This window comes from Neoarius graeffei, chromosome 8, assembly GCF_027579695.1.
Source record: "Neoarius graeffei isolate fNeoGra1 chromosome 8, fNeoGra1.pri, whole genome shotgun sequence".
In the NCBI taxonomy this organism is placed as follows: Eukaryota; Metazoa; Chordata; class Actinopteri; order Siluriformes; family Ariidae; genus Neoarius; species Neoarius graeffei.
The window spans coordinates 1,529,507-1,544,051 of record NC_083576.1 but is presented as its reverse complement, the minus strand read 5'-3'; the positions used below and the strand labels follow the sequence as shown (position 1 = coordinate 1,544,051).

Below are 14,545 nucleotides of genomic sequence, written 5' to 3'. Positions count from 1 at the left end.
GCAAAATGTCAGTTGCTGTGTCTAATAGCTGTGTTGTGTTTTTTTGTCCTCGTCTCCATCCTGTCTCTCACTCACGTCTCATCTACAGACACTGGGATCGACAACGACTCCACTATTCCACCAAGTAAGTTTATTACTTTCACTTCCTTCTGGAAATTTATCATTAATGTGTAATAAAACACTCAGTAATATTGAAATAGAGTCTGAGTTTATCTGAACTTTAGTTTATCTATAAAAAAAATTAAATAAAAATAAAAACCTGGGATGTATTACCAAATGAAGTGTGTGTGTTTAATAATAAAAATTAAATCTAAATCATATGAATAAAAGAGAAAGGAACTAAAGAACAGTTAAATGAGCATGAAGATAAGAGAAACATTTTATAATATTCATTTGATAATAATTTTGAAATTATGATTTATAATACTGATAAATGGATTTGTACTGCTTTATATTTTTATTAGTCGACCTGTAATTTAAAAACAAACAAAATATTCATATTCTCTGTAGATTAACAAAAAAAAAAGATGCTGTCCGAGCCCATTGTCTGTGCAGATAACAACCTCAGACAGTATCAGTTTTTATTTTCTATTTATTTATTTATTTATTTAGTTAATTAATCAAATTTCCATTTTTGGTATCTGTGAGCTCAGGCATGTGCTAAAGGGCAGATCTTCACCACTGGAGCTACAGCGCTCATGTTGCTGAAGCAGTGGAAGATTCGAGCCTCCAGTTCTGTGAAATCCTTCAGTGATTAAACTGTACCTGTAGTGAATTTTAATTACTAGCTATTTCAAAAGATCACGTATGATACCAGTGATTCTGTCATGTAACGTTCGTCATAAGCTCTTGTCAAGTACACGTGAGTTTTAAGTCACTGCTCCATCAGTCAGGCATGGTCAGAGACATGTCTCCTCCTTCATGGGCTGTTCCAGCACCGGTCGTGACGCACATGTAACCCTTGTTACGATGTAATAACAGAGCACAGGTAAATAATAGTCAATATTAATAGATGGACCAGTAATAGAAGACTATAAGCTTGTGAGAGCCTTTGTCGTTGAGTAGTCGAAAGACACAAGCAACAATGGTTTGAGTTTTTTGTGTGGCCACTTGTTATTAATAATCAATAACACAATAAAAATAAAAACACAGAGTTTGTTGCAAGGAATTCAATGAAAAATAACTAAAATAATAAAGCCGGCAAAATAAAACCCTCTGTCCCAAAGTTAGCGTTGGGGCCCTTTTTCTTCAGATCCGTGTCAAATGTATCAGTGTATGTGTATTCTGTCCTACCACACAGTCCGTGAGGAAGGGGGAATGAAGGAATCCTTCACCAATCTCAGTTCAATATCGGTGGTTTCAATGTGGCTCGCCACCCAGCTCACACTGGGAATCTATGGATCATGGACTCTAGAAACAATCTCCCTGGATCTCTGGAAACCTCACACGAACCCAGCTGGAAACTCCCCGATAGACGGTGGACCTTGGCTGGGACCTCATCAAATGAAGTCACAGAAAAAAAACCCTGACCTACAGAGAGGTCAAAGCAGATCCAAATAGCATGTTGATTATCACCAATCAATACTACTCATTTGCATTAACCAGTTTAAATCATGCTCTCAAAAGGTTTAGTTGTACAACAAAAATCAAATCTATCTTTAGTTCAAGAGTTCAAGTATTAATTTGTAGTTGCGAAACTATAAATACATTCAAAGTGCTTTTTTTAATTCAAGTACTGTAGTTACATTAATAACTGTTTCAAGAGCTGAAATAGTTTTAGTTACATTAGTAACAAAGAAAATATAATTTTTCAAAATTAAAAAAAAAAAATATATATATATATATATATATATATATATATATATATATATATATATATTGCATAGTACCCTTTAATTTGGTAGAAAACTGCATTAAATTCAGAAACCCCATGGTAGTTAGAGGCATTAAGGCCTAACGTGCTTAATTGTCTCTCCTTGCACCGGTAACAATGAGAAACTGCACTAAATATTTACCTCTTTAAGTACCACAAGCACACACTTTCATCAAGCAGTCTCACCAATACCTTTTTTTTTTTTTTTACATATGCAGTGAACAACAGCTTAGAAAAATATTCCTTAGTAAATAACAATAAACAACACTGAACTGATTATTTAGATGTGACACCAACAAGCTAAACTGCTAAGTTCAGGTCAATGGCCCATTAGCATCACAACACAGTCTCAGCACCTATACCACCATTAGCACCTTTTTCATGGCTGCTGCGCCGATTAACATAACTTTCAGATGCTTTACAAATCAACCAAACAAGTTAAAGAGTGTTTTTTTTTTTCCACTCACGGAGTGATCAATTTAGGAACGAGCGTTCCAGCAATTACCCTCGCCCGATCGGCAGAAATCGTCTGGTCTCACACTGCTCTATAAAGTTTAAATATTAACAATATAGACCCTTTTCACGTGACGTCACGACAAACGCGGCCGCCATTTTGGACATGTACTACCAGTAGTTTACCACAGCCAGCATTGAGGAACGGCAGCAAAGAAAGTGTTTATTTTCAGCAAGACTTCCATCATGCCACTATATTGTTGTGCACCTGGATGTAGTAACCATCAACAAACAAGGCAAGGGATATCATTTTATCGGATCCCGACGGAGAAGATGGATAGCGGCCATAAACAGGAAAGATTGGCAGCCCTCGGCATACCAGCGCTTGTGTAGTGACTACTTTGTTGGAGGTAAGACGAATAAAATTAGCCAGAAAAGGCATTACATTGCTGTTAACATTCTGTGGCGGCGAGTGTGTAACCAAATAGGCTAAAATAACCCATTGTAACCTCTGTTCTTCTGTAGTAGCTATTAGCTAACGACATTAGCTAGCGTTATGTTCCTTTGCTGTTGGTAGACTGTAGGACAGATCAGAGGCAGTGTCCTACAAACAGCGCTTAATTTGAGGGGGAGCAAGCCGGAGCGCGCTCCGGAACCTCGGGCGTTGGCTCCGGCAGCTATTTACACTGGATCCGGTGATCCGACACCTCTTTTGACTATGTAACAAAAAAAAAAACAACCCAAATAATTAAATAAAAAAATGCAAGTTTATTTAGTGTTAATGTCTGATTTTGATATCTGTCTTGTTGGTGATTTCTCTCATGAAACGACATCCACAAAATATCTGCAGATGAACTTAATTTGCAGTGTTATTACAAAACATGCCCAGAAGCACAGCGCAGCGCAGCGCAGCGCCGCGCCCCCCTCTCCCCCTCTTTTTTTCTGCACCGGAGCCGCTCATCCTCTGCGCTCCGGGACCTCCCACTTTACAAATTAAGCACTGCCTACAAATAAGTGTTCAAAACAAGAGGAACGTGTATTTGTCTCTTAAATCCAGGCCGTTCCCTGTAATCTGTCACAACCGTTGGAGAAAGTAATGGCAAATAGTGAGTGCACAAACCGTAGAAGGTAAACTGTACACAGCGCCAGGGCAGTGTGATGGTATGTCTACTTTTAGATTGTGTTAGCTTATCAATGAACACACTCGTCACTCGACGAGTTTCACGTCTTTACGACGGATACTTAAATGTGTGTTAAGTATTATTGTTGCACTCTAAGCAGTCATTGTAGCAGCTAGATGAGCGAGAACCGAAAGGGTCTGTGCCATAAACCGTTATTTCTGTACGGCGTTGCTAATGTGTCATTACTGTTGTTATTTCTCCCTCTGCTCGCCCTGTAAATGCCCTACGTTGCTGGATAGCGAAGGTGTTTTCTGCATCTCGCTCCTTTTTCTTGTATGTTCTCCGTTTGTTGCCTTCCTCGCATTCAAACCAATTCGAGCCGAAGTCCGCTACATGTCCAAAATGGTGGTCGTGTTTACGAAGGTCACGTGACTGAAAAGGGTCTATACTGGTCAACCAGTGTTTAACATCATTAAGAATTATTCCAACTCAGTTCAAAACATTATTTTCAGGTCTTACCCCATGGATGAAAACAGGTTTTATCTGCGTTTGGATCAGACAACACACGAGGCAGCAACTGTAAACATGGCCGCAAAACAGGAAGTTACGACCAGACGTAACCTACGAGGTTGATCACCTGGGGCGCACAAGATGCACTAATTGGCTATTTGGGAAGCTCATTCTACATAGCCTTCTGCAGCAACTCCTTTTTTTTATTTCTCCATTTTAAAAACTTTTCAATAGTTTTTAGTGCATATAATCAATTTCAATGAATTATTTATAAAGCATCTATTTATTTCAAAATAAAATGAGTTGCTTCTAGAATTTTAATGACTGATCAATTACTTTCAATGAATTGTTTTTTTTCACAAATAAAATGGATTATTTTAAGAAGATAGTCTTAACAAAATTATGACGCTTTACAGCCTGGGCTACACACAGTCGTTGGTTTGTCTGATTGTCTGGGCTGCAGTGGACTGGTCACTGACCCCGTGCTGCAAACACCAGTCTAAGAGAACACATTATCAACTGATCTGCTCATCAGAAATAGAAGAAATATTTACACTTACCCGAGCTGATCTTTGCTGGATCGAGTCGAAGTTAAAAAAAAAGGCACCGTTCATCATCAGTGTCCCAGTTCTCAAGATTGAACCGAATCGCTGTCCTGAAATTGAATCGCTGTCCTGAAATTGAATCGCTGTCCTGAATCATCCGAAGCACATAAAATCCACGTGTCACATCGCAACAAGTTTTCCCTCCAAATAGCCCAAACTATGTCTGACAGATTTTATCCTGTAAACGGGGGGCTTTCCCACCGTGAAGGAGAAACCAACTGCAACCAAAAGAATGAAAGTGTTTGTCATGCTGTTACCATGCCTGTGTCCAAAATCACTCACTCATTCGCTACTCCCTACTCACTACATAGGGAATTACTGCATAGAGGACTGTATAGTGAGCTCATTGGTAAAATGTAAAAACGCTTTCGGACACTAGTCTGTCGCGCTGGTATTCACATCATTACTGTCGCACAATTAAAATGTGTCAGATCAGTCGGCTGGTGGGTTTTCAAAATAAAAAATACATGCATGTACTTTTGTGATAAATCCAGATTAAACTGAGCGTATTTCCCACGTTAATCAATACAGAGTACTTTGTGTCTGCTGCATCTTTCAGTTCTTTGAAATCAAGGCTGAATACTTTCTTCTTCACTGTTGCCTTTTATTAAATCAAATTTAAGACTGTGGTGGTGGGGGCGTGGTCAAGCGTCGGTCTGTGACCGGAGGGCGGAGTCAGGGAAGGTAAGTGGCAGAATCACTACACCTGATGTGAATTAACCTGTGTTTGTGTGTCTTCCCAGCAGCCGCGTCCTATTTAAGGAAGAGAGCGAGAGCAGAGCGGGCTCTCTCCTGACCAGAACACGTGTGTGGTGTGTGTGTGTATATATATATATATATATATATATATATATATATATGAATAAATGTAGAGAAGCTGAAAAGCTGACAATAAAGGAGTCATTGAGAACTCAGTACTGTCCTGCCGTGCTTCTGTGCTTCACCCACCTAGAAAGCTTGCTACAGTGGTGCTGAGACCCGGGATTGGAACACCGAAGCAGAACAGCCCCATGGAGTCCTCCCCTTTCACCGAGCTGGTCCACGCCCTCACCACGGCCCAGCAAAGCCAGCACCAGGTACTAGTCGCCCTCCGGAAGGAACAGGAACAGCAGTTCGAGGCCCTGGTGCTGGCTCAGTAGGAAGAATGACAGGCATTCCGCCACCTCCTTGCATCGGCAGGGTCCACCGCCGCGGGGCCGTCCCCCTTCACCCTGACAAAGATGGGCCCGCAGGACAACCCCGAGGCCTTCCTCACATTCTTTGAGCAGGTGGCAGAGACCTCGGGGTGTCCGATGAAACAGCGCGCGGTGCGCCTCCTCCCCCTACTAACGGGAGAGGAGCAGCTGGCTGTGCTACAGCTCCCCGCCAACCGCCGGCTGGCCTACATGTACCTTTGCAGGGCCGTCCTCCAGCGTGTGGGGCACACCCCCGAGCAACAAAGGCAGCGCTTCCGCGCTTTGCGCTTGGAGGAAGTCGGTCGGCCGTTCGCGTTTGGCCAGCAACTCCGGGATGCCTGCAGGCGGTGGTTGAGGGCCGACAACCGCAACGCCGAGGGGATCATCGACCAGGTGGCGCTGGAGCAGTTCATCGTGCGTCTACCAGCCGGAGGTGCAGAGTGGGTCCAGTGCCACCGACCGGCGTCGCTGGATCAGGCATTCGAGCTGGCGGAGGACCATTTGGCGGCTGTCCCGATGGCAGGACAGCAGACAACCTCTTCTCCCCTCTCCTCTCTCTCTCTCTCTCTCTCTCTCCCTCTCCTCCTGTATCTCCTCCTCGCCCCGTTCCCCCACCGCAGAGGCGGGGGCCGGCCCCACCCCAGCCGGCCACCGCACCCGCAGTGCCCTCCCGTTTCTCCCTTCCGTGTCTGTCTCTCCCCCCCCTCAGGTAAGTGAGCCCCAGAGCACCAGTGCAGAGAGGAAGCCCAGGCCAGTTTGCTGGCGCTGCGGGGAGCTGGGCCACCTCCAACAGCAGTGCTCGGTGATGGAAGTGGGCGCGGTGGTTCGGATCCCCGACGCGCCAGGAGCCGCCCTCGATCGGGCCGGAACATATCACATACCGGTGAGTATCCAAGGGGATACATATCAGGTGTTGGTGGATTCTGGTTGTAATCAGACCTCAATCCACCAAAACCTGGTGCAAGACGAGGCACTGGGGGAGCACAATTGGTGAAGGTGTTGTGTGTGCATGGGGATGTTCCCAGCTACCCTTTAGTGTCGGTCCACATTTTTTTCCGAGGGGAAAAATTTATAGTGAAGGCGGCAGTTAATCCTCGCCTTACCCACTCTATATACCCAGCTACCTTGACCTCTGGAGTCCCACAAGGGTCCATTTTGGGCCCTCTTCTTTTCTCTCTTTATATGCTTCCTCTAGGTCAAATCCTGCGCAAGCACAACATTTCATTTCATTTTTATGCAGATGATCTGCAACTGTACCTTCCTCTGTCCATTGGAAGCCAGGGCTCCATGAAATTGCTCAGTGACTGCATCACAGAGGTCAAAACATGGATGGCTCACAGTTTTTTGCAGTTAAATGCGAACAAAACTGAGGTAATACTATTTGGACCTCCTAACAAAACTGAGGCCCTGAAGAAAGATCTTGGCCCGCTAACTGCTTTTAGCAAACTCCTAGTCAGAAATCTTGGTGTACTATTTGACTCAGAGCTAAAATTTGATAAGCAGATAAATGCTGTTGTAAAGGGCAGCTTTTTTCAGCTTAGGTCCATAGCCAAGTTAAAATCTTTTTTAACTGTACCAGATCTTGAGAAACTCATACATGCTTTTATTACCTCAAGACTGGACTATTGTAATGCACTTTACACTGGCATTTGTGAATCATCTCTTGCACGTTTACAGCTAGTCCAAAACGCAGCAGCCAGGCTACTTACTGGAGCCAGGAAAAGAGATCACATCACATCCATATTGGCGGACCTACATTGCCTCCCTGTGAAGTTTAGAATCCAGTACAAAGTAGCACTGACAGTTTTTAAAGCATTACATGGACGTGCTCCAACATATATAGTGGACATGTTAAGTCCATATGTCCCTTTACGGTCACTGAGATCTGCATCCCAGGGACAGCTGATGGTCCCATGTGCACGGCTTTCCATGAAAGGGGACAGGGCCTTTAGTGTCTATGCCCCACGTCTCTGGAATAGTCTACCACAGGAACTGAGATCTGCATCTGAGGTGTCAGTGTTTAAAACCTTTCTCAAAACACACCTGTTTAGACTTGCCTTCAATGACTTTGAAATTGTGGGATTCTGGGATGGAGACCCTATTACTGTATGTATTGTTGTATTGCTGTGCTGTTGTTTATTTCCTGTCTTGTTTGCTCTGTCTCATCTGTCAGTACTGGTACCTGTATATTTCTGTATATTTTGTATTTATTTCTTTTAATTTATTTATTTTATTTTTCTTACTATTTTACTGTGAAGCACTTTGGTTTTAAATGTGCTATACAAATAAATTACTTACTTACTTACTTACTATAATTTTGGGGACTGACTGGCTGGGATTTGGGGAATTAATGAGGCACCTAGTAAAGAGTGGGTCCTGCCGTAGTTTAATAAGGGGAGGTCCCGGTGTCTCATTGGCAGGAGCAGCTGTCACAGAGCCATCTATGTCAGCTCCGCGTCAGAGTGAGGAGCCGCTGGCTCCTCCTCTCTCTATTGGGGAATCCCTGGTGGATTTCCCGTTAGAACAGTTGCGAGACGAGACTCTGCGGCATGCATTTGACCAAGTGAGAGTAATCAATTGACAAATGCTCCAGCCAAACGCCACCCCGTCCTTGCCCTACTTCGCGATTATGAAAGATAGATTATACCGAGTGATGCAGGACACTCAAACTAAAGAGCAAGTCACGCAGCTTTTGATACCGAAAAGCCGCCAGGAATTGGTATTCCAGGCGGCTCACTTTAATCCCATGGCTGGACACTTAGGGCAGGATAAAACACTAGCCTGAATAATGGCCCGATTCTATTGGCCAGGGATTCGCGGCGATGTCTGTAGGTGGTGTACGGCATGCCACGAATGCCAGTTAGTAAATCCAGCGGCCATTCCAAAAGCACCTTTGCGCCCTCTCCCATTAATCGAGACCCTGTTGGAAAGAATTGGGATGGATCTCGTCGGGCCATTAGATTGGTCAACACGAGGGTACCGCTTTATATTAGTTCTGGTGGACTATGCAACGCGATACCCGGAAGCAGTGCCTCTTCGCAATATCTCAGCACGCAGTATTGCGGAGGCACTGTTCCGCGTTATCTCCCGTGTTGGAATCCCGAAAGAGATTCTGACTGATCAAGGCACCGCATTTATGTCACGCACACTAAAGGAACTGTATAGGTTGTTGGGTATTAAGCCGATCCACACCAGCGTGTATCACCCACAAACGGACGGTTTAGTTGAACGGTTCAATCACACCCTCAAAAATATAATTAAAAAATTTGTAAGTGAGGACGCACGTAATTTGGATAAGTGGCTCGAACCCTTGTTATTTTCAGTGCGAGAAGTCCACCAAGCCTCCACGGGCTTCTCCCTGTTTGAATTCTTATACGGGCGTAAGCCGCGCGGCATTCTAGATGTGCTGCGGGAAAATTGGGAGGAGGGACCTTCACAAAGTAAAAATGAAATCCAATACATTATTGACCTGCGCGCAAAACTCCACACACCCACCTAACCCAGGAGAATTTGCGGCAGGCCCAAGAACAACAAACCTGCCTGTACAACAAGGGTACTCGCCTCAGGGAGTTCACACCGGGAGATAAAGTACTCGTACTGTTGCCCACATCGAGCTCCAAATTAGTCGCCAAGTGGCAAGGACCCTTTGAGGTCACACGGCGAGTCGGGGACGTTGACTATGAGGTGAGGTGAACGGACAGGGGTGGGGTGTTACAAGTTTACCACCTCAACCTGCTCAAACTCTGGAACGAGGAGGTCCCCATGGCATTGGTGTCGGTGGTTCCGGAGAAGGCGGAGCTGGGGCCGGAGGTTCAAAAGGGAACATTGGCATTGCATACCTCTCTGGTCCCCTGTGGAGACCACCTCTCCCTGACCCAACTCGCGGAGGTTGCCCAGTTGCAGACCGAGTTTTTGGATGTATTCTCGCCCCTGCCCGACCGCACCAACCTCATAGAACACCACATTGAGACGCCCGCGGGGGTGGTCGTGTGTAGCCGCCCTTACAGGCTACCTGAACACAAGAAAAAAGTGGTTCGGGAAGAACTCAAGGCCATGCTCGAAATGGGCATTGTTGAGCAGTCCCACAGTGACTGGAGCAGCCCGGTGGTCTTTGTACCCAAGGCCGACGGGTCGGTCCGGTTCTGTGTAGATTATAGGAAAGTCAACGCGGTGTCTAAATTCGACGCGTACCCAATGCCTCATATTGATGAGTTGCTCGATTGACTAGGCATGGCTCGCTTTTACTCGACACTGGATTTAACAAAGGGTTATTGGCAGATCCCCTTGACTCCATTATCAAGAGAAAAAACGGCCTTTTCCAAACTGTTCGGCTTACAGCAGTTTGTCACACTTCCTTTTGGGCTGTTTGGGGCGCCCGCTACGTTTTAGCGGCTGATGGATAGGGTCCTTCGCCCCCATGCCACCTATGCGGCCACCTATCTCGACGATATCATTATCCATAGTAACGACTGGCCGAGGCACCTCCAACATCTGAGGGCCGTCCTTAGGTCGCTGAGGCGGGCGGGTCTCACAGCCAACCTGAAGAACTGTGCGATTGGGCGGGTTGAAGTATGGTATCTGGGCTTCCACTTGGGCAATGGGCAGGTGTGTCCCCAAATTAACAAGACAGCAGCAATTGCGCCCTGCCCGAGGCCCAAGACCAAAAAGGGGGTGAGACAGTTCCTGGGGCTGGCTGGCTATTATCCTAGGTTTATACCTAATTATTCAGACGTCACCAGCCTGCTGACTGATCTCACTAAAAAGGGGGCACCAGATCCGGTCCAGTGGACGGAGCAGTGCCAGCGGGCTTTTTCTGAGGTAAAGGCTGCACTGTGTGGGGGGCCACTTTTACACTCCCCTGACTTTTCTCTCCCTTTTATATTGCAGACGGACGCGTCGGACAGAGGGCTGGGGGCTGTTTTGTCCCAGGAGGTGGAGGGAGAGGATCACCCAGTGCTGTATATAAGTCAGAAGCTGTCAGTGCGTGAGGGGCGCTACCGCACCATAGAGAAGGAGTGCCTGGCCATCAAGTGGACAGTCCTCGCCCTCCGTTACTACCTGCTGGGACACCCTTTCACCCTCTGTTCGGACCACGTGCCCCTCCAGTGGCTCCACCGCATGAAGGATGCCAACGCGCGGATCACCCGTTGGTATCTGGCACTCCAACCCTTTAACTTCAAGGTGGTCCACAGGCCGGGGGCGCAGATGGTCATGGCGGACTTCCTCTCCCATCGGGGGGGGGGGGGGGGGGGGGGGGAGTCGGCTGTGGTCCGGACGGCTGCCCGGCCTGAGTTGGGCGATGGGGGTATGTGGCAGTGGGGGTGTGGTCAAGCGTCGGTCTGTGACCGGAGGGCAGAGTCAGGGAAGGTAAGTGGCAGAATCACTACACCTGATGTGAATTAACCTGTGTTTGTGTGTCTTCCCAGCAGCCGCACCCTATTTAAGGAAGAGAGCAAGAGCAGAGCGGGCTCTCTCCTGACCAGAACACATGTCTGTGTGGCGTGTGTGTGTAATAAAGGAGTCATTGAGAACTCAGTACTGTCCTGCCGTGCTTCTGTGCTCCACCCACCTAGAATGCTTGCTACAGAGACTTTTAATTTGATTTCTTTCAGCGCGACCGCAATGCATATTGCTTTGGTTAGTGATCCTCCTCCTCCTTTAGTGTATCTAACCCAATTCAACAGCCAGCCTAACTCCATTCAAGAAAATGCAAAGTCAGGAAGTAGCCTCCAAGCTCCAGTTTTAATGAACAATGAGTAAAACTGAAAATCATACAAAACGTGTATATGTATTCAGTGTTAAGTTTTAAGAAAATACAATAAAACAGCATAAATGTCCTTTTAAATCTTCTCTTTGTCTTGGCAATGTAGTTGAGTTCACACAGCAGCATGGTGAATGGTTTTACAAATTATTAGGGAGTAAGGAGAAAATATGGAGATATATCATCAAAATCATAATCTACTAAAGGTATTTAATTTGTATACTTACAGACGATGTGTTCTAAGGGCTTAAACATAAAAGATGACGACAGATGATAAATCAGAGCAAAACGTGTGCTTTTCATATCAGCAGGAAAGATTTTATCAAGATGGCTGATCTGGTTACCATGGTTACCATAAGCAAAACCAGATAGAAGCTGTATAACAAAAAGGGACACTAGGTGGCACTAAATTACCTAACCTGCCCTAAACTATAGCTGAAACTGCCAGGGGCAGAACACTCCCCGCTTGGCGTCTGTAAGATGCCACATCAACATGAATCTAAAGAAAAAGGATACGTTTATTCATCTTTCCCCATCAGTAAGACGATTTCTGACACAGATCGGAGAAACCTTTTGATTGTTCCTTCTTTTGTTACTTTTAACTCTACTTTACGGACTTTGCCATCCTGACCAAGAAAAACAGCTGTGATGATTGCCATGGGCCAAGTGTTTCACGCGGCTTGGGCATCTCGTAGCAGGGCCAGATCATCCACTTGAATGTTACATTGTTCATCTTGCCACTTTCGATGAGGTTGCAGTGTTTGGAGGTACTCTCCTCTCCATCTGTTCCAGAATCTGTTGGCCATATTCTGTACTTGCATCCTTTGTCGTTTGTAGAGGTCTTTCTCGGCAAAGTCCCCAGGTGGTGCCAGTAAGGCACTCTTTTGAGTGAGTAACATAGAAGGGGTCAGGAGGAATGGTAAATCTGGATCAGTTTGGATAGGGACAAGCGCTCTTGCGTTCATGATAGCAGGCACTTCAGCCATCAAGGTGCATAGGACTTCATGTGATAGAGCTGTCTTTGTCTGCATCAGCATGGAATCCAAGATTTTACGCACCACTCCTATCATGCGCTCCCAAATCCCTCCCATGTGGGAGGCATGGGGGGGGATTGAAGTGCCATGTACAGCCTTCTTGGCTGATGTAGCTTAGTTTCCTTCATCAATTTGTTGAATCCTAGCTCCTTGTTAGCACCGATGAAATTAGTGCCACAGTCAGAGTGAAGTGTCTTTGCTGGCCCCCAAATGGCAAAAAACCTCCTAATAGCATTGATGCAGCTTGAGCTGTCCATAGATTCAATCACTTCGATATGAACAGCATGGGTGCCCATGCAGGTGAACAACACTGCCCAGCATTTGCTCTGGGCCTGTCCCCCTCTGGTTCGACAGGCGGTCACATTCCAAGGGCCGAAAACATCCAGTCCAACATGACTGAATGGTGGTGCAACACAGAGACGTTCTTTAGGCAGACCTGCCATCTTCTGCTTTTCTGCACTGCCACAAAGATTTCTGCAGGTGATACACTTATGCAGTACCTTGCTTATGCATCTCTTCCCACCTACTAGCCATAGTCCTGCTGCACGTATTGCTCCTTCGGTAAAGAGACGCCCTTGGTGACTGACTCTCTCATGATGATGGCTAATCAGAAGTAAGGAGATGTGATGGCCACCAGGTAAGATAAGTGGACGTTTCTCGTCATCACTCACCTCCACATTAGCTAGTCTGCCACCAACTCTAAGCATGCCTTCTTCATCCAAGATAGGATTCAGCTTTGAAAGTGAACTGCTTTTAGACACTGCGTCACCTTGAGAAAGTGTTTTGATCTCAGGATAAGCTGCACTTTGCACAGACTGAATGATGATTTTGTTTGCTTGCAACAGTTCTTCAGCTGTATGACACTGAGTACAGTGATGCCATCCTTTGCATTTTCTATCTTTCTCTGCAGACGCAGACTTGAACTAGAAAAGCACTCGGAGAGTGCAGATCTCCACCAAGAATCCTTTAAAAAAATCCTGGATCCAGGAGGTGATCCAGATTACCACCAAAATTTAATGGATTGTTACTTATGCCCAGTCACACCTCTGGGAAAAATTTCAGAGCAATCTGTTCATTACTTTTTCCATAATGTTGCTAACAGACCAACCAACCAACAAACAAACAAACAAACAAAAAAACAAAAAAACAAACAAACCAATGCTACCGAAAACATAACCTCCTTGGCGGAGGTAAATAATAATAACTAGAATGCATTTCCGGAGAAAATGCAAAAGTGTGCTTGCTCAGGTGCACCGCCATAGCGACCCGGCAAGAGAGGCGACCGCATGCCCACACGACAAGTTGTGTCAACATGCAAAAGTTTGGCCAAGACACAAGACGGATTCTCATACGGAGATGACAGGCTGGCAAGGTTCTTTACAGGGACATCCCAGAGCATCACTAACATGAAAATGTAGATGTAATTCTAAATCCATAGAGATATGACCCAAAACACATTTTTGCTTATTGTGGTGCCCTCTAGTGGCCAAATGACACCACATTTGATGAGGGTACATGAACTGGTGCTGAAAGTCATCGCAACATATATGGTCTTGATACGTCAAAGCGTTTCTGAGATAGCCAAAATATGTTTTTGCTAATTGTGACGCCCCCTAGTGGCCAAATGACACCATATTTGATGAGGGTAGTTTGGATGGTGTCCAAAGTCATGCCACTAAATATGGTCTTGATAAGTCAAAGTGTTTCCATGATATGAGCTCACTTCCTATTTGGTGGCTTCGCCATCGATTTTGATTGGCTGCCACGGGCGAACGCTTTGACCTATGAGAGCAAAACTAATATCTTTCATTAGGCATGGACTGGAGATCATGTGTGCCAAGTTTCATGATGATCGGACAAAACACGCAGCCAGGGTCACTCTACCTTTTTTTTTTTACAAAATTCAAAATGGCGGAAAATCTAATTCGGTGAAGAATGACGTCATAGGGTGCGTTGGAATTGGCTACCTCCAAGGATTCCAACGGCACCAGACTTATGAAAATCCGACATACG

At 45.5% G+C, this 14,545-nt stretch overlaps 1 protein-coding gene across 2 annotated transcripts in view; it reads left to right on the top strand.

Annotated features, from left to right (window-relative positions):
- LOC132890373 (uncharacterized) overlaps window positions 1-14,545 on the top strand; it is an 85,838-nt gene that overhangs the window by 6,710 nt on the left and 64,583 nt on the right. For both annotated transcript variants that reach the window (XR_009655186.1, XM_060927181.1), the window contains exon 3: window positions 89-124. The gene's annotated coding sequence lies outside the window, so the exon portion shown is untranslated. The remainder of the gene's footprint in view (window positions 1-88; window positions 125-14,545) is intronic.